Raw genomic sequence first — 18,387 nt, forward strand, 5'->3', positions numbered from 1 at the left:
AAGTGCCATCCTGCGTGACCAAAAGTGCTTTGTGGATCATACAGTCACCATGCAAAAGCTGCCATTCCCACATTCATTTTTAATTTACATATGCATCCAGTCAAGGTATTCTGCTTTTTCTCACTGAATAACACACCACTATGCTTTAACATGCCTCTTCGTACTACTGTTTTGAGTTAATCGCTGGGTGTTTATCAAAAATGAATATTGAAAATCTTTTGTCAAACTAACAAAAAATGACAGGGCTGATTCAAAGGTGGCAAATTTAATTCATGTCCAGTTCTACAAAGAAAAGATATATATATACAGCAGCGGTTCCCGGTGTAACATATGCCATTCTAGCATATCTTAAAGGTCAATATCGGTAAGTAATTCATAGGGCCACTTCTGTCCACTTCTTAAATATCAGAATTACCACTGATCGCTTCCAGGATGGAGGCATATGTCCCTGTGACTTATTAATGGTCATCGAAAATGCTAAACGTACAGGAAACTGTCTTCTTTTGAATTTGAAAGGCATCAGATGGAATGAGAGATAAGCACGGTATAAGTACAGTATCTAGGTTTAATCAATCGATTAGACATGCCTCCATGATGTGTCTTTGTAGACATGTAATTGTCAACCTTGTTCCATTGCAGAGTCCCTGTGATGGCATAAGATTGTGTAGTAGCATAATTACAGCACCTACTTCCATGTTTAGCTTGTGCAGAGGCATAAATCCTTCAGCATGTAGCTCTTTAGAAACTGAAAAGTTGATCAGGTAATTAACTGTTCATTGACACTGGAATCGGTGTGCCCCCTGTGTGAAGAGAAGTGGGGGTGGAAAATAGTAACTGGAAATTCTTCTGAATGTTTCCAATAATGGAAGGTGAAGGTGACCATGTAGAACTGCCCTCATTCTGTTCGCATATTAAAAGGCCTGTGGTAGTTATGGTTAAGTTGCTAAACTCATAGAAAGAGCATTTATTTGGGCGGTTTATAACTTCGCCCCCCACCCACGGATGAATCCTCACCAAACTTTGAAGTGGAAGGGCACAAAGAGGTGCTCTTTGCCATTTGGCAGCAGAGGGCAACCTAACACTGATAAATTCCACCAGCTGAGTATATATATATATATTTTAGCAGCCCTGTAGTTATGGTTAAGTTGCTCAACCCATAGGTGGAGCACTTTATGGGTGGCTTATAAATCTGCTCCCCCTGGAAGAATACTTACCAAACTTTGCAAAATAAGTATATGGCCCCGTCTGAGGTTTCATCAAGGGGGGTCAAAGTTGTAAGGGGGATCCCAAAATTTCAGTTTTTTCCATAGACGCAATGGAAAATAAATTTGCTCACGTCTACAGCCCAAACCGCTGGACGGATTTTCACCGAATTTGCAGCAGTAGCGGCAGCTTGGCCCAGAAAGCTTTTGTAAATTTGGTGTAAATCCGTCCAGTAGTTTTCTTTAAAAAGGGCCAAAAGTAGGTAAAAAAACAATTAGTGATATCTGGGTTCGGTCCACTGACTCACTTCCATGTTCGGTCCGCAGACGGGCATCCAATTGGCCTAGCGGGTGACGTGATGTCCGCGACATCTGGCGCGCCCACTGATTGGATGGTGAAAAGCGTGAAGAGCGTCAGATTTTTTAAAACAAATGCCATGTTTGATTTGCTGACATTCGCTGTTGTCCGCGAACATCTCAGTAAAAAAATATTAAAAAACACAACATTGCACATGTCAAACTTATCAAACAATCTCTGGGGAGGTAAGGGCCGATGAGAATGGGATGGGATATGGCCATAAGAAGTAAAAAAAAAGGTGTTTTTCATCCCTGAAACCCACGAACAGTCCAGATATTCGGGTACAGTCCCGTGATGTTTGCGAACACTCCAGATCTTCAGGGACATCTATGCCTATTTCTGCATTACAGGATTGGTGAAAAGCAGTTTTTGGATGTCTTATAACTTTGGCGCCACTCAATGAAACTGCATGAAATTTTGGAATTCTATTATAGACCTGATTCTGAATGGTTTTGGAAAGTGTGAACAAAATTAGAGGGGAGTGGGGGGCCCAAAATATAGTAAAGGCTTATAAATGTGGTGCCATTTGATGAATCTGCACAAAAGTTTGAAAATTATCTTAAATCTAGATTAAATGTTATTGCAGAGTTTGGTGGGATTCTGTCAATAGGGGGCAAAATTAGAGGGTGGTCCAGAAATATTGTAAAGGCTTATAAATGTGGTACCATTTGACGGATCTACACAAAAGTTTGCAACACAATTTTAGATCTAGATATAAATGTTTTTCTAAAGTTTGGTGGGATTTTGTCAAGAGGGGGCTAAATTAGAGGGGGTCTCAACATTTTTAGATAGTTTATAACTTTGTTGCCATCTGACGAATGTGGACAAAAGTTTTCAGAAAGATTATAAACCAACCTTGAATGTTTGTGTAAAGTCTGAATGGATTTTGTCAAGTGGGGGCTAAGTGATATGACAAATGTATGTAAATACATTTTGACACTTTTGAAAAAATAAAACATGGGCAGATTTCCAGCGAACCCGTGTAAGGAGCATTGGCAAGGACCTTAAAGCATGGTTTTGCAAATGTGCCCATGTTTTATTTTTTGAGAAGTGTCATAAGGTATGTACAAAGAATAGTGATATACCTTTGGTGCCTGAAGTATAGCCTGTGGCCATGGGCAGTGGCCAGATTGTCCGGGTCATGGCATAAGGTCATGACCTGGACAATCTGGCTACAAGCCATGACCATGAGCGACGACAAATGGGGTTAAAGTGACCATGTCCACCTGGGACAGGCTATGGGGTGTTATTTGAAAGTGGGATAGGTTTGAAAGGGAAAAAAATGTGCTTGTGGTAATATGGTCATAGGGTTCTCTCTTCGCCTTCTGCCGGCTGCCATGGAAAGGGAAGAGGGGCTCTATACGGAACCCCGCCTTCCCTTTCCATGGTGGCCATCTTGGAAAAGGATTTTCCTTCCTACAGTGGGATGCCACAGGCGTCTCGGTGTAGGAAGACAAATCCTTTATTTTTTTTAGCACCCAGAGTTCCCACTTTGGGAACCTGGGGTGCTAATGGCCTTCATCCCCCATTGCAGGGGCTGGAACAGGGGATAACGGTCCAGAGCCCTTGTTATCTGCCATCGCTTCATTTGGGCTGATAACTTGGCCAACCGGCCCATTTTCCCCCATTCCAGTCCCTGGAACAGGGGATGAACGCCACATTATTCCCATTGCATAACACAAAATGCTAATGGAAATGTTGGAAAATCTTATTGAGTCTATGTACTTTATTGAGAAATGTAAAGTAGATGGAGTCTAAAAGATTTAATTTTTTTGTTCTATTTTTTAACTGTGAAACAGGGTTCCTAAAGGAACCTTTATTTTGTTGTTTTTTGACAAATTTTTTATTGTAGGAGAGGTTAGAACGTAAGGTGGGAAGGCAAATGAGGGAAGAGGCAACAAGCACTAATATGGAGGGGCAGGTGGACAGGGGACGATGCTGCGCGTGTGTTACTTCTAAGATAGGGGCAGTGTTTCTCATGCTCCTTGGTTACAGGATCAAAAGCACTTTGAAGTTGCTTCCCCCTGCAGAGTGGTGTGTTGCCGTATATACAGAAGACTGTTGTCTTTGAAAGATATGGATTAACAGCCTATTTTATTGTTTCTAAGGTAGCTGGCGGGATTTTGTGTCCCACAGAAGTAGGCTGTGTGGTTACAGTATTGGTTGAGGAAGATGAGGTGGATGAAGACAGCCTACTACTTGCTAAGAAAGGAACAACCTTTATGAGAGAATTGCGGTGGTTGGATTTGGTTTGGCGGCACATAGGAGTACTGACAAGGTAGTCTGCGACTGAGTTGCACTCAGTGTATTTCACTTTGGTAGCTTTAGCTTTTGGTATTCCCAACAGTGGTAAAGAACTGCCACACCCATGATTCTCTCTGGGTGCTAGAGGTAGGCACTTCCTCTACCTCATCCTCTTGTCCTCTTCATTGTCTTTGGAAGTACTGCACTTTTTTTGTTGTGTAGGTCCTCCGGCTGGTGGTGGTGGTGGCTCTTGGGGAGGAGGGATGGCAATAGCTGATGCCATTTTTAAGATAAACAGCAGTTTTGCTAATATTCTTCCAAGTATGTGCTTTGTACTAGATTGTTAAAGGATAATGAGTAAGAATAGGTGTAGGAGGTGTGCAGGGGTACATTTTGAGCTTGAAAATTCCTAGATTAGTAGAAAATGCAGTTCCAAACTGTCCTCGACACACAGACACGATCGCGAAGTGCAGACACGTCATCATGTCGCGAGCGAGTGCATGGTCACATGGCACTGTCCACAAGGTCCGTGATGATGTCAGACGTTCGCAGACGTCGATGGACACAGAAACAGTGGGAAAAGTTACAAAAAGCTTATAGAAGTGTTAAAAATTATGCTAGAAGGTGGGAAATGGCAGAGTTTTAAGGTGACACTTCTAAATTGGACAAATATGTTGTTATAGTTGGATAAGTATTATATTAGTAAACTGTAGGAAAATAGCATGCACTGGTGAAAACCCATGACATTCCCTGAAAAAATGTTGTTAAAGGGACGTTATTCTTAAGTTGCACTAATAAAAACCTAGAAAATTCACTGAAACAAACGTAGTTAAAGGGACGTTATTGTTAAGTTGCATTAATAAAAAGCTATGAAATTCAATGAAAACACTTTGTTAAAAGGATATTATGTTTACAAGTAAAACCGAAAAACCTCAGAAATGTCCCATTTATGGTAAGCTAAGCAACCATAACTCACGCCACCACCATGCACTGCAAAGACTAACACCCAGCACATCAAAGTTATGGTTAAGTTGCTAAACCCATAGGAAGACCAATTTATGGGCGGCTATAACTTTGCTCCCTGTGGACGATTGAAGCTAAAACTCTGTCAAAAGTATATGGGTCCTGCTGCATTTTTTGGGAAAGTTGGGTGAGGTTTCGTGAAGGGGGAGCAGAGTTATAGAGGGGGTCCCAAATCTTTTTTTTTCCATAGACTGAATGGGCAAAAACTTTGTGCACGCCTACAGGCCGAATGGCTGGACACATTTTAACCAAATTTGCGGCAGGAGCGGGGTCTTGGTTCTAAAAGCGTGCTTTTGTGTGTTTGGTGGAAATCCGACCAGTACGTTTCTTGAAAAGGATTGAAATGTACGTCTCAAAAAATTAGTGATATCTGGCTACCAGAAGGGATGGGCTATGCTCGGAAGTTCCCCTGTAGAGTAGACACCCAGTTGTTTCAATCAATCGAATTGATACCATTTATGGCACTGACTGACTTACTGGTTTGTGTTCCAATCTGTCTTTTTCCCCCTGTTTCCTTAGCTTGTGCTATTCGCCCGACTCTTCCTTTCTCCCAGCTGTAGTGGGGGTGTCCTATCGAGCCGGGTGAGTACCTACGTAGAATGCTACACAATAAATGAACTCGTCTTTTGGTGTTTATTGAATTTACCGGTATTGAGTTGTAGTTCTGATGAGCCCTTTTTCCTTTTTCTAACAAGTTTTGACCCGACCCTTGAGAATAGGACATGAGGTTTAAGGTCAGTGCATTACTATTTTGAAGCTATACCATAGCTGTTTAGACTTGAATTCCCTTTTACTGATATGAATTTTTTCTACAATTCCTTTAGATATGTGCATAAGGAATTTTATGCGCCAAGTGGGACAGATAGCTTTATTCGCCCTGAGGATGGATTTTCTAGAATCCGAAACGCGTTGGCTATGTACCAACTTCTAAGGAGCTATTTTGGATTTTGTTGAATATTGATTTGGTGGTGCACTGATTGAATTAGGAATTGGTATGAACTTCTTCAATACTGTGTATTGTGGCAGCTTGTACCTGTTTAAGAATTAATTGACATGTACCTGAGTATCTACGTCACATATGCCCTTATATTTTTTGTATTTTTTGTATACCATGCTTTTGAGTTTACCTATGTTTACATGAAAATGAAGAGATAAAGTTTGACTTCATATTCTCATCGATTGGCTGCTTGTATGAATATGATTTATATGTACTAGATTTACATTTGCGATTTATATGAAGCTGTTTTTCAGTTCGATTTAATCTATGTTGGAGTCTGCATCCCGGGCAAAGAGTTGTTCTTTTTTGCCCGGATGGTAGACCAGCGTATCTTACTTGGGATTAGATGTGTCTCTAGGAGTGCAACTGAGGGCTACTATACAGCAACGTATGGTTTTCTTTTGCTTATTTAGATTGAGAAAATGCACTGGTTTATGTATAGTAAATATGGAGGTACAAAAGAATCACAATTCACATTCCATGTATAAAATATTACAACAGGCAGTGTGTAATGTATACTACTTACTCCCAATTGATATACCAATAAAAGTAAAACCGATTTCAAAATTGTAAAAAGTAAATCCCAAAATGACTAGTAAAAGTAAAAAAGTAAATATTGCCTTAAATAAAGTACTTTTAAAACAGCTAACAGGTCTACGAGTAACCCTCCAATGCTGGAGTGAATTGTTATACTAATGTCACTTTGCATATGCTGTTATATATATATATCTGCATACATATATATTCAGTAAAAAATCTTGGTTAAAGGGACGTTATGGTTAAGTTGGCCTAATAAAATCCTATGAAATTCAATGAAAAAACTTTGTTAAAAGGGACGTTATGGTTAAGTTGCGCTACTAAAAACCTATCAAATTCAGTAAAAAAACTTTGTTAAAGGGACGTTATGGTTCAAAGTAAAACCGAAAAACCCCTGAAATTCGGCAGTTATGGTAAGATAGGCAACCATAACTCGCGCCACCGTGCACTGCTAACACTAACACCCAGGACATCAAAGATGACATCACAAATGTCAACACCCAAAAAATGCTCTTCCTATAGAAACACCAACTTAACCATATTACATGGCCACAGTAGTGGCCATGTAGTTATGGTTAAGTTGCTGTTTCCATAGGAAGAGCACTTTTTGGGCGGCTTATAACTTCGCTCTCCCTGGACGGATCCTCACCAAACTTTGCAAAAACAGTATTTGGGTCACTCTGAATTTTTGTGCAAAGTTTGGTGAGGATTCGTCCAGGGGGGGGAAAGTTATAGGGGGGGTCCCAAAACTTTTTTTTTCCCATAGACTGAATGGGAAAAAACTTTGCGCACGGCTACAGCCCGAACCGCTGGACGGATTTACACCAAATTTGCGGCAGGAGCGGCGGCCTGTTCCCAAAAGCGTGCTTTTGTAAATTTGGTGTAAATCTGTCCAGTAGTTTTTTTAAAAATGACCAAAATGTAAGGCAAAAAAATTAGTGATATCTGCGTTCGCTTCGCGGACGGACTTCCCTGTTCGCTCCGCGGACAGCACCCCGATTGGCCCATGGCCTTGCGTCATGTCCGCAGACATGCGACGTGTTCGCTGATTGGACGGCGAGGGGCGTGGAGCGTGTCAGATTTTCTGTGGCGCCCGCCATCTTGTATTCGCAGTCGACCGCGTACAGCGCAGTGAAACGTGGATAAAAAATTGTATTTAGTGCCGTGTGTTGGTGTGTAAGAGTGTTTGGGGAGGGTGGGGGAGTATGAGATAGGTTCAATGTTTTGTTTTTTTATGTGCTAGACGTTTTTGTTGCGTTCGATTTGTCCGCGGAGAACACGGCTGTTCTGACATTTTGTAAATAAACTAAATGGTGGGGTGTTTAGAGGACGGAGTATGTGTCATTTTTGTTCGCAAGGAAGGTAAAAATGAGCTATGAACACAGGCGGTGTACTTAATTGTTTGTAAATACACAAACTGTCCTCAGGACGCTGTCCGTATTGTAAGCTGTCTAGTTGAATGTGTTCTAAGAACACTCGCAGTGTCCCGAAATGGTTGCAATTACACAAAATGGCGGTGTTCTGAGAACGTTGTTTGTATTGTTCGTTGTCAGGGTCAGAGCACTCCTTTTGTCCGCTAATAGTACAATTTCCTAGGGGCGTCAACCGACTTTTTGTCCACTAAAGAAACGATAAATCCGGCTGGTGTGCGCCGACATTATGTGATAATCCTATGACTGGCGCTATTGACCTGGCTGACTTGCTTTTGCGACACTAAATCATATCTCCCGCCCCTAAGCCTGATATTATCAAAGCATTCATATTCCCTGCCTCTCTCCGTGACGTTACAGGGTGCGTAATGAAACGCGGCCAGTCGTCTCCAGTACTACGCGACTTTACACAGAACCCGGAAGACAACACACTTTATGTCACAACACGGCGCGCCACAATTCGGAATATGAAACTTTGATTTAAAAGCAAACAGCAAGATTGTAAATGTTGTAAAGTACATTTATTTGACATCAAATGTTTAGAGAATGTTCAGCAATTTGCATTTGTCTTTGTTGTCGAATTGCAAAAGTTCATGTTGAGACACGCGATGTTCCTTTGGGGTACAGAGAGTGTTAGATCAGCTTACAACTCAGTGCGCCACAATTCGGAATATGAAACTGTGGTTTAAAAGTAAACAGCAGGATTGTACATTTGGTAGAGAACATTTATTTCACATGAAATGTTTAGTGAATATTCAGCGATTTGCTATTGATCAGCAAAAGTTTATTTGGAGCCACGCGTTGTTCCTTTGCGGTAGATAGGCTGTTGGGTTATGATAAAAGCAGTAAATGGTCGCTCTGATAATCAGAAGGTTGCTCCAACAACGAGCCATTAGACCACCCTATTGGTTGGTATGTTGTTTGTAGCCGCTAGTACTGCGTAAGGGCATATTGGTCCTTGGCGATTGTCCCATAAAATGGTGAGGGTGATAAAGTTGCATATTTGGACCTGCACCTGGCAGTTGAAGACCCCATCCGCTGGAGTCTGTAAATCGTGACATAGGCAAAATGGAGCCACATACCTGTTTTAAAAAACATAAATTAGTCTCACCAGCCGATCTTCATTAAAAATCATCATTTTATTTATTAGGGCATGAAAATATTTGCTATCGAAGATAGTGCAACAGAGTATGTTAATAATAAAATAATAATATTTTCCCATTCATATAGCGCTAAGAACCGTGAGGTATCTAAGCAGTGCTTATTATTAACCACAGTGTGTGGTGCTCAGTTATCGACCACGGAAGTATGAAAGGCTGAGTTTGGCCTTGCCGGGATTCAAACTTGCGTTAGCAAGCTGTGCACGGATGTCAAAGCGAGCGCTGTACTAGCTGTGCCACTTGACAGGCTACAGTGAAGTGGCACAGCGAGTAGAGCGCTTGACCGCCTATAGACCGGTTAAATTATTTCTATTAACCCACCCTGTGTCGTCTGCCTTTTTCAGAGCCCTCTAAATGACAGGGGATCAATTCGGCGGTGATAGTGCGCGGTAGAAAACATTATGCCACTTTCAACGAACAAGTTCAACTTGAGCGGTCTTTAATGCTACGCTATTGTAATTATATTTGGTATAAAGTAATCTAAAGGGTTACTTACATTACATTTGCAATTTCCATTGTCTACGAGTGGTGCAGTCCCAAAATATGGCTCTGCGTGTGCCAACGATCTTTCGCATAGTGATTTAATATATAAAAGTGGTTTCGTTTCAGAAATTTCATCTTTATCTTCTCTTACGTTTTAGCAACACTCCTTCAAGAGAAGTCTTTCATCACAATCTCTGTCTGTCAAGGTCAAAACACAATACAACCTTATAGTCCGCTTCGTGAGCCTCTCCGGGGCCCGAGAAAAAAATGGAAGCAGCTGACCTTCACTGTGAACGAGCATAAATTCTTACTTTGCAACATTCTGTGTAAAGCCATCTGTAGAAGTTGTGGAAGCAGCTGACCTTCACTGTGAACAAGCATAAATTCTTACTTTGCAACATTCTGTGTAAAGCCATCTGTAGAAGTTGGTTTTTGCACGCCATGTTTGTATATTGTTTGCGTGATATTAAAAAAAGTTTGTTAAAAGGACGTTATGGTTCTAAGTACAGCCGAAAGACCCCTGAAAATCGCAAGTTGTGGTAAGCTTTGAAAAATAACTGGCGCCACCACCGTGCACTGCTAAGACTAACACCCGGGACATCAAAGATGACATCACAAATGTCATTGATGAAATCACTGATGACATCACGTGTGTATGTACTTTTCATGGAATTTGTGTACTAGGGATTTTTATTATAATGTTTCGAAAAAAGTGTCAAGGATATTGCAATAAATATCATACCGTTATTAGTGCTTTGAACGATGCATTGATATAAATAGCATTGTATTATGGGATTCTATCTAGTATACTGAGCTACTAATGGAGAAACATAGCGTTGTGTGCAGAGTACAAGATGAAAGTATAATATGTGTAATGTTAATATGTTGAATAATGAAATAATAATTGTCCTGAAATGTTCGAAAAATCACAAAATGGGGTTGTTCTGAGGACGTTATTCGTATTGTGTGATTGCTTAGCTGTATGCAATGAGGGAATGGCACAGAGAGTAAAGTGGACGCCGTCCGCGGACACCGCGGCTGTTCGTGGACAGGGCGTGCTACATCCGTTTTTTTCCAGGAAATCCAACATGGAAAGAAGACTGTACGGATCAGCCAATCAGATGTTGAGGTTGTGGATTTGTGTTGAAAGAGACTGTGTGTGGTGAAGATGGCAGAAGTGTTGAAAGTCAGGATGTTGGTGCTCGGAGATATGTTTGTGCATGGATTACAGCAGTACGCTGAATGCAGGCATGTTGCAAAGAACTTTGATGTGAAAGGAGTGGAGGTGGTGTGGAGCAGTGTGCCTGATTGCAATGTACAGGGAATTGTACAAGTTTGTGAGGATATGGCCACGATGAACAGTACGCATGTGGTAGTTTTGCACTATGGTGCTTTCCATTTGGGCAACGTCAGTGCCCCTACTTTGTTGGCTGATTTGGAACGCTTCGTTCAAGCAGTAATGAAGATACTTCCAAATGCAAAAGTAATTTTTTCTGGATTACTACCTAGGGCAATATGGGACAATAGTTCAGTTTTTTGTCCTCAGCAAAATATTGCTAGGTGTGTCATCAACCGAGGCATGTGTGCCTTCATGCTTAGAGCTGGTATGTTCTTCTGTAACAATGAGAATATTGATGCCAGTAATGCTGTTAATTTTAAAGAAGATGGCATTTCTTTATCTTTTACGGGAAATGCCTTAATATTTTGGAATGTAAGGTGTGCTTTGGAGAAGGTTATGTGAAGATTTTAGGAGTAAAGTAAGAAAAAAAAACAAGAAAAAAAATACAAAATAACAGGTGTCTGTCAAGCATCTGTAAAAAAAAAAAAAAACACGGCTCTTTTCAGAGCCAACTTCAAAGGGGAAATGGGGCACACTATTTAAATTTACATTCACCACGCTCAGATTTTCGATGTGTCCGCGGACATGGCGGTGGTCCGCGGACATGAAAATCACTACGAGGGGGTTAGTATGTTCTATGTTACATGTATATGAAGTCAGGGATATTATGGTTAAGTTGTGCTACTAAAGACCTATGAAATTCAGTGAAAAAACTTTGTTAAAGGGACATTATGGTTAAGTTGCGCTACTAAAAACCTATGAAATTCAGTGAAAAAACTTTGTTAAAGGGACGTTATGGCTCAAAGTAAAACCGAAAAACCCATGAAATTCGGCAGTTATGGTAACATAAGCAACCATAACTCGCGCCACCGTGCACTGCTAACACTAACACCCAGGACATCAAAGATGACATCACAAATGTCATTGATGACATCACTGATGACATCACATGGCTGGCTCTCCCTTTTTATCCTTTACTGACATATCAAAGCCACATAGTTTTCTTCAGTAACAGTCAGGAAGTAAAAATTGAAAAGGTACGATATTTGTAGACTTAGGGTCCAGTCACATCATATGAAACATATACATAGCGGAAGATACAGGCTTGAAAGAGAGCAATCCTTTCTGTGCATGAAGATAATCATTATGGTTATCAGCACTTTCTCATAGTTTTATTTTTATTACTCTACCTTCCCTCTATATGCTCATATTTGTATACATTATACTCACTCTCCATAGAGTGAATGGGAAAAAAATTTTGCTCGCGCCTACAGCCCAAACCGCTGGACGGATTTCCACCAAATTTGGACCAGGGGCAGCGGCTTGGTCCCGAAAGCGTGCTTTTGCAAATTTGGTGAAAATCCGTCCAGTAGTTTTTTTTAAAATGACCAAAAAGTAGGTAAAAAAAAATTAGTGATATCTGTGTTCGGTTTGCGGACACACTTCCCTGTTCGCTCCGCGGAAAGTGTACTGTTTGGCCAATCGTCTTGCGTGATGTTCGCGGACATGCAAAGTGTTCGCTGATTGGACGGCGTGGAGCGTGAAGCGCGTCAGATTTTTCGGTAGCGCCCGCCATCTTGGATTTGCGGACATCCCCGGACAGCCCGGTGAAACTTTGTTCAAAATGTGTATTTTGTAGAGTGTGTTGGTGTGTAGGAGTGTTTGGGGAGGGTGGGAGTGTATGAGATAGGATGAAAGTTGTGTTTTTTATGTGTTAGACGTTCTTTTTGTGTTCGATTTGTTTGCGGCCATCACGGGTGTTCTGAAATGTTTTAAATAAACTGACTAGGGGGTGTTCTAAGGAGTCAATATGTGTCCGTTTTGTTCGCAAGCAAAGTGAAACTGTTCTAAGAACACTCGCGGTGTCCGGGGAGTGTTCGTAGGTGGTGTCCTGAGGACGCTGTCCGTATTGTTCTCTGTCAAGTTGAATGTGTTCTAAGAACACGCGCAGTGTCCTGAAATGTTCGCAAATAAACAAAATGGGGGTGTTCTGAAGACGTTTTTGAGAACACTCGCGGTGTCCTGAAATGTTCGCAAATAAACCAAATGGGGGTGTTCTGAAGACGCTTCTAAGAACACTCGCGGTGTCCGGGGAGTGTTCGTAGGGGGTGTCCTGAGGACACTGTCCGTATTGTTCTCTGTCAAGTTGAATGTGTCCTAAGAACACTCGCGGTGTCCTGAAATGTTCGCAAATAAACAAAATGGGGGTGTTCTGAAGAGGCTTCTAAGAACACTCGCGGTGTCCGGGGAGTGTTCGTAGGGGGTGTCCTGAGGACGCTGTCCATATTGTTCTCTGTCAAGTTGAATGTGTCCTAAGAACACTCGCGGTGTACTGAAATGTTCGCAAATAAACAAGATGGGGGTGTTCTGAAGACGCTTCTAAGAACACTCGCGATGTCCGGGGAGTGTTCGTAGGGGGTGTCCTGAGGACGCTGTCCGTATTGTTCTCTGTCAAGTTGAATGTGTCCTAAGAACACTCGCGGTGTCCTGAAATGTTCGCAAATAAACAAAATGGGGGTGTTCTGAAGACGCTTCTAAGAACACTCGCGGTGTCCGGGGAGTGTTCGTAGGGGGTGTCCTGAGGACGCTGTCCGTATTGTTCTTTGTCAAGTTGAATGTGTCCTAAGAACACTCGCGGTGTCCTGAAATGTTCGCAAATAAACAAGATGGTGGTGTTCTGAAGACGCTTCTAAGAACACTCCCGGTGTCCGGGGAGTGTTCGTAGGGGGTGTCCTGAGGACGCTGTCCGTATTGTTCTTTGTCAAGTTGAATGTGTCCTAAGAACACTCGCGGTGTCCTGAAATGTTCGCAAAAATAAACAAGATGGTGGTGTTCTGAAGACGCTTCTAAGAACACTCCCGGTGTCCTGGAATGTTCGTAGGGGGTGTCCTTAGGACGCTGTCCGTATTGTTCGTTGTTAAGTTGAAAGTGTTCTAAGAACTATCGCGTTGTTCTGAAATGTTCGTAGGGGGTGTCCTGAAAACGGTGTCCGTATTGTTCGCTGGCAAGTTCAAAGTGTTCTAAGAACACTCACATTGTTCGCGGACATTAAAAGTTTCCCATAGATCATAGTTGAAATGTTTGACTCTATGGATGTGATATGCTGCGGTGGTTGTTGCCAGGGCATAGAGTCTTGGGTGCATGACCATTTGGCCATGCACCCAAGATTGCATGCCCTGGCAACAACCACCGCAGCATATCACATTCATATTTGCTTATAACTTTGGGTGAAAAAGAAATGTATAAGGAACAAAGGTATTAGATACTATGGATGTGATATGCTGCTACGTTGTCCTTATTATTGTATACTGTTTGGTCTAGTAATGGGAGTCCATGTTTTTCTTCTTCATTTCTGTGATTAAAGAAAATAGCATGTTAGTATTAGTATTTTGTAATGACTTATTACATTGTATAAGCAATATACTTTTATTTTTTTTCGACCCTCATATTTAGTAGAGTACAAATAATAGTACTGTGCAATTTGATCAGTTTCTGTATTTGTTGCTAAAATCATTGGGTCTGTGGGAGAAAAAAAAAATCCATGTTGGATTAAAAAAAAAACCTTTTTCTGTTATGCTACAGTTTATTTGTTTGTTTGTTTTCAGTGTTCACTTGTTGTTTCTGGCTAATGCTTTATACTTTGCTTTGTTGTATTTTTTTGGAGCAGTAACAGATTTTTCATTTGTTTTGATATTATAAAATTTTGGAGCAGTTAGATACCAATTGGCGTATTCTAACTGTCTATTTTTTTAATATATTTTAGTGGTTTTGATTTATCTATTTGGATATTGTTAAATTTTGGGACAGTTAGATACCAATTGGCGTATTCTAACTGTGTATTTTTTGGCCTAATTTAGTGGTATTCATTTATCTGATTAGTTGTTGTAGAATCTTTGAGCTGTTAGATAGCTTTTGGAGTATTCTAACAGTTTATATTATTTTAACACAAATTTATAATTTTGGGACAATTAGATACCAATTGGCGTATTCTAACTGTGTATTCTTTGGTCTAATTTAGTGGTATTCATTTATCTGATTAGTTTTTGTAGAATCTTTGAGCAGTTAGATAGCTTTTGGAGTATTCTAACAGTTTATATTTTTTTTAACACACATTTATTTAAAGGTTTAAATACAGTTTATTTATCAAATTTTGGTTTTAAGAACATCAAATAAGCGTTTGTAAGATTTGCTGGTAATCTCTGCTTTAGAGTAATGGTACTATCATTACATTCAAACCATCCACATTTCTTTTTTATATATGCAGTGTAGTGCCCTGAATTGGTTGTGGCTCCTGCGTGGTAGATTATACCTATTGTTGTGAAGGTTTTCTTACCAAGTGATATTTGACCATGTGTGAATCCAGTCAGCTTGCAGTTGTTTTTGGTACCATCTGCATTGTAACGTAGAAGCATTAGTATTACGTATTTACTATGTGTTTATATTACTAACGTGGAGCGATTATCTGAATTGCAGGTAGAGCATAATGTACCATGGTTTGCATTTTGTACAAGTTGCTGAAATGGAATGGATTCACAATTTGGTATTGATATATATATGAAGCGTTCATTGGGGATTTCTTCTTGTGTCACATTGTTGCAGAGAGTGCATGTATGTTTCCACATGTATGAAATCTGAAAGATTTCATTTATAGGTATGTTTTTGTTGTCCAGTACTTGTAGTAAGTACATTAGAAATTCTTGTGGATCTTCCTGTGAGTTTATAGTGAATTTCACCATTCCAGCATTGTCCAATTGTCGTCTTATTCCAAAAACACTATGGGGGGTAATTCATAGAATTCAGCGCACAAGTGGCGCACGCGGCTGGCGCACAGTGTGCGCGTGCGAATCCCTGCGCCAGCCGCGTGCGCAAAAATCCATTTCCGCGCACAGCGTATTCATGGATTCCAGCCACCAAAACCAGCCGTGGCGCACAGTGGCGCAGCGACCCTGCAGCAGCGCCAGTTATGCCCCCAAGAACGCCTCTCGCGCAGGGAAAAGCCATCAATATACCCAATCCAGCGCAAAGGGCTGCGCTAACCCTGTACCAGCACGGCAAGCGGGCTACGTGTATCACTGGGGTGCGCGGGAAGTACCTCACGCGATTGGCCCCGTGCGAGCAGAGTAAGCGTATTTCAGGGGTGCGCGGGAAGTTCCACACGTGATTTCTGCAGGGTATGCGTATCTCAGGGGTGCGCGGGAAGTGCCACACGTGATTTCAGCAGGGTACGTGTATTTCAGGGGTGCGCGGGAAATTACACACGGGTTTGGGCACCGTGCAATCTCGGTACGCGTATCTCAGGGGTGCGCGGGAAGTGCCACACGCGATTTCAGCAGGGTACGTGTATTTCAGGGGTGCGCGGGAAATTCCACACGCGATTGGGCCCGTGCGAGCACGGTACGCATATCTCAGGTGTGCGCGGGAAGTGCCACACGCGATTGCAGCAGGGTACGTGTATTTCAGGGGTGCGCGGGAATTTCCACACGCGATTTCATCATGGTACGTGTATTTTGGGGTGCGGGAGAAGTTTCACATGCGACATCAGCAGGGCACGTGTATTTCAGGGGTGCGCGGGAAGTTCCACACGCAATCTCATCAGGGTACGTGTATCTCGTGGTGCGGGGGAAGTTTCACACGCGACATCAGCAGGGTACGTGTATTCCAGGGGTGCGCGGAAAGTTCCACACGCGATTCCATCAGGGTACGTGCATTCCAGGGGTGCGCGGGAAGTTCCACACGCGATTGGGCCCGTGCGAGCAGGTTACGCGCATTTCAGGGGTGCGCGGGAAGTTCCACACGCGATTCCATCAGGGTACGTGTATTACAGGGGTGCGCAGGGGAGCACCACACGTGAATTGCACGCGTGGGTCCTCCCAGGTGTTCCCTCTACACCCTCCACGGCCCCTGCAGGTGGCTCACACCACAGGGGCCTACCCTGCACATGTCCTGCAGGCACACCATCCACCATGGCCATGACCCCCAGCCAACCCACATGTCAACTTGCACTACTGCCCACCAACGCATGTCCCCCTGCACCTCCAGCCACCAGGGGCACCCTCCACCAGGCCCCCACCCATGTCTCCCACCACCCCCACCCCCCAGCCACCAGGGGCAGCCTCCACCAGGCCCCCACCCATGTCTCCCACCACCCCCATCCCCCAGTCACCAGGGGCACCCACCACCAGGCCCCCACCCATGTCTCCCAGCACCCCCACCCCCCAGCAGTGCAGGGGCAGCCTCCACCAGGCCCCCACCCATGTCTCCCACCACCCCCACCCCCCAGCCACCAGGGGCAGCCTCCAACAGGCCCCCACCCATGTCTCCCACCACCCCCACCCCCCAGCAGTGCAGGGGCAGCCTCCACCAGGCCCCCACCCATGTCACCCACCACCCCCACCCCCCAGCCACCAGGGGCAGCCTCCACCAGGCCCCCACCCATGTCTCCCACCAACCCCACCCCCCCAGCACTGTGGGGCACCCACCACCAGGCCCCCACCCATGTCTCCCAGCACCCCCACCCCCCAGCAGTGCAGGGGCAGCCTCCACCAGGCCCCCACCCATGTCTCCCAGCACCCCCACCCACCAGCCACCAGGGGCAGCCTCCACCAGGCACCCACCCATGTCTTCCACCACCCCCACCCCCCAGCAGTGCAGGGGCAGCCTCCACCAGGCCCCCACCCATGTCTCCCAGCACCCCCACCCCCCAGCAGTGCAGGGGCAGCCTCCACCAGGCCCCCACCCATGTCTCACACCACCTCCGCCCCCCAGCCACCAGGGGCAGCCTCCACCAGGCCCCCACCCATGTCTCCCACCACCCCCCGGCCACCAGGGGCACCCACCACCAGGCCCCCACCCATGTCTCCCAGCACCCCCACCCCCGGCAGTGCAGGGGTAGCCTCCACCAGGCCCCCACCCATGTCCCCCACCACCCCCACCCCCCAGCCACCAGGGGCAGCCTCCACCAGGCCCCCACCCATGTCTCCCAGCACCCCCACCCGGCAGCAGTGCAGGGGCAGCCTCCACCAGGCCCCCACCCATGTCTCCCACCACCCCCACCCCCCAGCCACCAGGGGCAGCCTCCACCAGGCCCCCACCCATGTCTCCCACCACCCCCACCCCCCCAGCACTGTGGGGCACCCACCACCAGGCCCCCACCCATGTCTCCCAGCACCCCCACCCCCAGCAGTGCAGGGGCAGCCTCCACCAGGCCCCCACCCATGTCTCCCAGCACCCCCACCCACCAGCCACCAGAGGCAGCCTCCACCAGGCCCCCACCCATGTCTCACACCACCCCCACCCCCAGCCACCAGGGGCAGCATCCACCAGGCCCCCACCCATGTCTCCCACCACCCCAACCCCCCAGCCACCAGGGGCACCCACCACCAGGCCCCCACCCATGTCTCCCAGAACCCCCACCCCCCAGCAGTGCAGGGGCAGCCTCCACCAGGCCCCCACCCATGTCTCCCACCACCCCCACCCCCCAGCCACCAGGGGCAGCCTCCACCAGGCCCCCACCCATGTCTCCCACCACCCCCACCCCCCAGCAGTGAAGGGGCAGCCTCCACCAGGCCCCCACCCATGTCTCCCACCACCCCCACCCCCCAGCCTCCAGGGGAA

General features: G+C 44.8%; 1 protein-coding gene across 3 annotated transcripts in view; it reads right to left on the bottom strand.

The window, feature by feature from the left end:
* The window catches only part of KCNQ3 (potassium voltage-gated channel subfamily Q member 3), a 1,253,156-nt gene that overhangs the window by 351,247 nt on the left and 883,522 nt on the right, over positions 1–18,387 (bottom strand). The window lies entirely within an intron of this gene.

Source organism: Ambystoma mexicanum, chromosome 5q (assembly GCF_040938575.1).
Source record: "Ambystoma mexicanum isolate Mex_15411 chromosome 5q, UKY_AmexF1_1, whole genome shotgun sequence".
In the NCBI taxonomy this organism is placed as follows: Eukaryota; Metazoa; Chordata; class Amphibia; order Caudata; family Ambystomatidae; genus Ambystoma; species Ambystoma mexicanum.